A 6,754-nucleotide genomic window follows, 5' to 3' on the forward strand; every position below is an offset into this window, starting at 1 on the left:
TATATAATCCAAATAACACGATAATCAAGGTAGCATTAAAAAAAAGATTCCTTAAGATAATGAAGGGAGGACAACTACAAGAGAACGACAATAGGAAATGTCCTCATCCACATCTTGCATCATTAATTGTACTTCCCCATACTGGGTAGTAGAGTCAATAAAAGCGATACGCACCTCCTCTAACACTTGATGAACCTTATGCATAACCTCATTAGAAGCACACGCTTTTCGAGCCATGCCTAATGTCTCTGTATGTTCATCATAAGCCTTTCGGGTCTTATCCAAAGCAATTAGGCGATGATTCTGCAGCATACCAACTTCATCCTTCAAAATTAGTAAACGTGCTAACTCTTCCCTCATATCATTAGGATAGATGAGAGAAGATACAACGCACAAAGTTAGAGTACATCCGCGAAGGTTCGGTCCCGCCTGCTGAGAAGCAAAAGCATGGCAATCGGCTATTGCTTGCTCAATATCCGTCGTCATGATCAGCGCTTCCTGGTATAAGCGCTTAGCTTTATTTCGAGCGGCTATGGTATTATCCAAGGAACGATGAATGGATGTAGTGACACTTCCGGACACTTATGCATCTCGAGCCATTGAATAAGTCTTATGCTGCTCATCAAAACGCGCACGCGTAGCCGTTCTGTTTATCATCCTAATTTCCCTAAGTATCTCCACTTCAGTTTTTACTAATATCAAGCGAGTTAGCTCATGATCCTTTTCATAAGGAACAACTAGCGTTCGCACCGGAGCTAAGGCCAAAGTATACCCATGAAGACAACGAGCCATCAGCTGCAGAAATATAGCTAACAACTAAAGAATGAACAAACTATAGAAAGAAATGTGAAGGACATCATACGTATTCACCTCCACTTATAAGAAAACATAAGGGATACCATATTTAATATTACCCAACCATAATAATAAATATAATCAAACCTAGCAAATAACAACACATGTCCCATGAAAGAAAAGCAAATCATTAAATCCTCAACCTCACCAACAAAAAAAAAAAGAAAAATGGCTTCAGGGGTCATCATTAAAAAATATCTAGAGCCACCAACTCGGCCTTCTTCCTGGTCAAACGCCCATTGACTTCCTCAGCAGCATCACGAGCGTTTTTCAACTCCTGGGTAGTACGGCCCACATCCATCATAAGCTGATCATAAGCCTCCTTCTTTGCGTTTGCGACGTCGAGCAGCTGCTGGTACTCCCGTTCCAACTCTTCAATCTCACGAGGCAGAGTGATCCCCGCACTATGGTTGGCCTTTGCTGAGTCCAACAATTCCTTGAGCCATTTGATGGGGAAGCGAAGAGCCATCAGGGTCTGAATGTTAGCGTCCCACTTCCTCAAAACAGTCAGATCAATTGGAGTTTCCTCCGCCAAAGAAAGCCCTTCCGCTATGTCGAGCAAGTCCTCGGTGGCCACGATCAAGGAATTGACATGCATTTCTTCATGAATGCACATATGACCAAACTTCTCCACTATGCGACGATAGGTGGCTGCTTTAGAAGAAGGAACCCAAAAGCCGTGTACTAGAACGTAACGGTTATCCACACCAGCCTCCGCCGAAGACACAATACGCGGGTATTGAAATTTGGGATCCTCCGGAACAGCCATCAGTTCAGCATCCGCGTTCACGCCCTGAGAAACTTTGGAAGTTGATTTCTGACGCTTTCCATTAGCGCTGCCAGATTCATTTCCTTTAACATGCTGATTCGAACCGCTTCCCTTCCCTTGGGCGTTGTCGCGTTTTCCCATATTCTAAAAGGAGAAAGAAGACGGATATTAAAGAAAACAATTATAGGCAAGATACCTTGGCACAATAAGAAAAGTTCAAAATACACACATACCGGATCAGAAGGAATAGGGGAATTAACAGGAGAATGAACTGATTGACGAGAAGAAGAAGATGAACTCGACACAGGCGGTTCTGAATGACCTAAGGAGCAAGAGAAACCGAAAGCAGAGAGAAAAATAAAATAGTCATTCAAAATGAGGGAAGTAGAGATACATATATAGGTTGCCAAATGTATTAAATAAGTTGCAACAAAAACATTTTGACCGACACGTGTCGGCATGACAAAGTTAAATAATCATGAACACAGTACAGTCACGGGATTTAAGAGGGGACGAACTCTGACCCTGGGCAGCGCTTTTAAGACCACTACCCTCGTGAAAATAATCATTGATAGAACGATTTGATTCTGATTCATCCCCATCACCTAACATGTCGGAAGGAGTGTGAAAAGGATGATTGGGATCTTTAATCGTCCGAACAATTAAAGGACGAGTAGAGTGAAGAGTCATACGGGGAGAAAGCACTTCAGGACCGCTCTGGCTAATGACTCGACCAAGTTGACGCTCCACACGTTCAATAAAAGTACTGGCGGATGACGACTCCACTTTTGGAGCCTGCGGAGAAAATGGAGGAGAAGCATTAGCGGTCCTGAAAGAAGGCAACCGCGGATTGGGTAATATACCAGCATCCCGTCTCATCTTCTTAACGAGTCGATCGTCCCTCCACTCCTTAATAGGCAGGTTAATATATTATTCGAACATGAGGCCTCTGGGTTTGCAGCCGATAGGCGGAGAATTCTAGAAATATAGGGCGAACCAAAATAACTAAGCAAGAGACTTGATAAAAATATAACACAAAGAGAGTAAGGGAATACCTTAGTAGGAGGAGGAGACGTAGTCTAAGGAATTTGAAAAGGCTTCATAAAAGGAACACGCCTCCTTTTCTTGGAATTGGACGGAGGAAGAGCACTACCTTTCCCATCCCCTTGAGAAAGCTCGTCACCTGGAAGACATCTTATACTTCTTAGCAACCTAAGTATTCAATTTCACACGACCTGAAGCATGCATCTCCCTGAAATCATTCTCGGTCAAAGGGCAGGGAGCATAGGGCTCCTTGATGAGTAGGTTAAGCACATTTCGACTAACGCTATTGCGGTACCCAAGCCACTCCCTGGTGACATGAACTTGGCGGCAGGGTTGAGGATAACTAAGATCAAAAAAGGATTGGTGATCGCTCATTCGAATCCCACTTTTGAAAACAAAGCGATCAAAGCTTTCCGGACCTCTCTGTCTTCGTCTATCGAAGAAGGAAGGAAAACATCAAAAGGAACTCCCTGATCAAAGCCTAGCTGCCGCACGACACGAACAATGTTGTACGACTCGGAAGAGAATTTCCCACCATAAAAGCCAGGAAGACGCCCAGGTAAAACAGAGACGAGCATATCAAATTCGACCGTCGAAGGCATCTCCGCTGAAGAAATCCTTCGCGGGGTTTGGCTAACAAAATTGTAATGAAGAGTAAAACCATCCTGATATGTGAGGGTATTGAACTCCGCACCCTTATCCATAAAGTCCTTAAGCTTCTCCTTAGGGTGATGACCTTTCTTGTGATAAAGAGCCATCCGGGGATGACACTCTGGTTTTGTCACCAAACGCTTGGAACCATCCTTTCGAACGGCTTCCTCTTGATGAGAGAGGGACAAAGGATTCAAATGAGAAGGCTTATACTTAGGGAAGCGCTCCCAAGTCCATGCCTAAATGAAGTTGGCAGGAAGGGAAAGTTTCAACCGTGTGAGATCCATCCATGCGACGAATATCACGAACCAGCAAGTCTAGATGATGATACAAACCACCCAGAAACATAGGGGCAAGTGGGAAAGATACACCACGAGACATCAATACCGTCATAAGGATCAGCTCGTTTTTGATAGTAACCCGGGGACTATACTCAAAGACATCATGAAAAAGCCAACAGAGTAGAAATGTAGCCAATTCGGCCCTGTCCGTCTCCCCTCTCTCGAGGAGGAACACCCTTGTCAGGACCAGATTGTAAAGGATCCCAGTACTTGATCCAACATGAAAAAGAAGCTCGACGCTGTCCAGACTTTTTCTTTTGACCGTCTTTCACCTCCTTTACATCATCAGTCCCTTTAGAAGAAGGAGGCTTCTGCCAAGCGGCTCTCATGGAAGACGCCATGAGTTTCGAGGAAGATGAAACGTGTGAAGGGAATCATGAGGGCTTGACGCGCTAACTTTATTTTTCCATTCATCCGCTGGAGTGCTTACTCCATCCGGGGTTTCAACTTTGAGTTCGTCAGGTAATTTAAAAGACATGGACTTCGTCTTAGCCTTGAGTAAGCGGTCTTGAAGCTTCCTGTCCTCGTCATCCAGAGATTTATAAAGACAGCAGTTGTCATAGACTACGGAACCATGAACGGGAAAACCAGTAAGTGCCACTACATCCTCTAAAACCGGGGTTGCTTCACCCCAGGAAAAAATGTATGAGGATCGATTCCCCAGCGCGCGGACAGCCGATTTATGTTGTCATAATCCCGACGGACATCCCTAAACTTGGAAGACTCCAAAGCCGCCTTTATACCCATAGAACGAATGGTAGCCGCGTTATCTGGATTCGAGCGGATGTAGTCAATCCATGGCTCCCAGGAGTCATGCGATTCAGCGGACGAACGATGATCGATCGTAGGAAAGGTGTAGTCTCCCCTATGGACTTCCAAGTGGGGGGAGTCTTCGAAAGAATGCACGGTCGGTGAGTCGTCCTGAGGACGAATAAGCCATTCCACAGACCCATATGGAGGAAATGGATGAGGATTAAGCATGTGCGTGACCCAAACATCGTCGGCGGGGAAAAGAGTAGCGCCATCATCCCCAGCGGGGGGTCGGATTTTATCTTTGAGACTGGGATTGTGTACAAATTATTCTAACGTGTATAACTCAAGCCTAGGAGGAGAGTCACGGGCGGGTGATCCGTCGGACATGATGAAAGGAAGAAACAAGAGAGAGAAAGAGAGATGGTAAAAGATGAAGATTCTGAGGCAAGGTCTTCTCTATTTATAGGAGGGTAAAAGGAGGAGAAATTACTGAATAGATCAGTAACTGACGTCTCTCAAAAGTCATGAACTTAAACCACCCAATAACTTCCCTTTGCCATCGTGACACACAATGTGACTGTTGACATGGTCTTTGACCAGTCAAACAGTCAGGAGACTAATGTTGATACATGAAAAGGATTAATCATACAAATAGCCTCCCCTTAACCTACCAAGGCTCCCCTTTTTAGGAATAAAAAGGATTTTGGGACTTGGACTAACCCATTAAGATGGGAAGTCCTAGTCCACATAAGAACATACTAACGAAGTTGGGCTTTGGCTTAAAGAGGAAGCCCTTTAGGGTTTGATATTAACTTAAGGAGAGGGAAATGGTAGTTTAGTAATATGTTAATGTTATGAGTGTTTATCCATAAGAGGGATATTATAAAAGGGAAAGAAGGTACACTTCTTGGGGACATCATTAATTCCCCATTATTTCCATAAACCTATTCTCTCCTTGGGAGTACTTTCTGTGATTAGAGCTAGTTCTGCCTTCCTACATTTTACCCCTCAACAGTAGGGTAGTGTTCGTAGCGGTTTAATACAATACACTGTTCAAACTGCGCGAGGTCACAGGGTTTTTTTGCAAGACCGTAATGTTCCTTGTTAACAAAATTTCTGGTATCTTATATATTATTTCTTTTCCGTAATATATTGTTTATCTTTATAATTAAAATATCACAAGTAGTACATATTCAACCTAAATAGTTTTTTAGCTCAAATTGTATAGAACTTACAAGACTTGTGCTTGTGAATTTGCGTCTTGAAATATATACTACAAAACTTGATCCATTGGAATTCAGTTTTTGTACAGTTGGGATATATACTAGATTGTCCTTGTTTTACAATCAGGTACAAGGATCTTTTATGTTGATATATACTTACTGATTGTACAAGAAATTGTGAATTCATATTCACAAATGAAAAAGTTGGTGTTGTACTAGGTACCCTCTCCTTTTCACGTAGTTAACTAAAAAAAAAATTCGTGAAACCTAATCATGTGCTAGCAGGAACGAAAGATCAAGATATCTCGAGTAAATTCACAACCACTATCAGACACATCACAAATAAAGCTAGATACCAAAGAAATCTAAACCTTATATCTAGCCCAAGATAGAGAATATTTCTACTTTTTTTTGGGAGGGGGAGAAGAAATTATTGTGAGTGCAAGTATAAATGAGTTAAGCATAGTGCAGGGTCTCAATGAATCACCGAAGGAGACTTCCCAGGCGGACAACCAATCTTCAATATAGAATAATTTAGTTGGGAGTACGGGGATGGCTTGGTATTGTGGCTCACACATCACAAGGGGAATGAATTATATACACCAAAATAAAGAATAATAAAAACCGACAAATGGTAGAGCCGGTCCCTGAATCTACAACTATTAAGAACTTGGAAGAACTACCAGAGATCAACAAATAGAAAGCTGGTGAAAAATTGGCAGTGACAAATATAAAGGAGAGATAAAAGCAAGAGAGACTTATGATGATTCTGATGGTGTATTAGAATTTGAAACAAGAATTAATGAGATTATGGGAGTAGAACAACTAATTCTGATGAAATCTCAGAGAAATTGTTTCAGTTTTTGGTAAATGGATTTTCAACTCAAAATTCGACAACTGATTCTATTGAGATTTTTTTTATCGAGGGTAGTTTACGAGCACATATGGATTTTAGTTGAGTTACAATCTGGAAAAAGAAGAAGAAAATTTTTATGAGAAAGGATTTGGTTTTGTCTTCTAATTCTGTTTCGGCTCCCTTTGTTAGTGAGGCCAAAATATATTCCAAAATGACTTTTAATAAGTTGACGGGTATCTCTGATCCTCCTACGATGAAATTT

The sequence above is a fragment of the Papaver somniferum genome, chromosome 1 (genome assembly GCF_003573695.1).
Source record: "Papaver somniferum cultivar HN1 chromosome 1, ASM357369v1, whole genome shotgun sequence".
NCBI classification, from domain to species: Eukaryota; Viridiplantae; Streptophyta; class Magnoliopsida; order Ranunculales; family Papaveraceae; genus Papaver; species Papaver somniferum.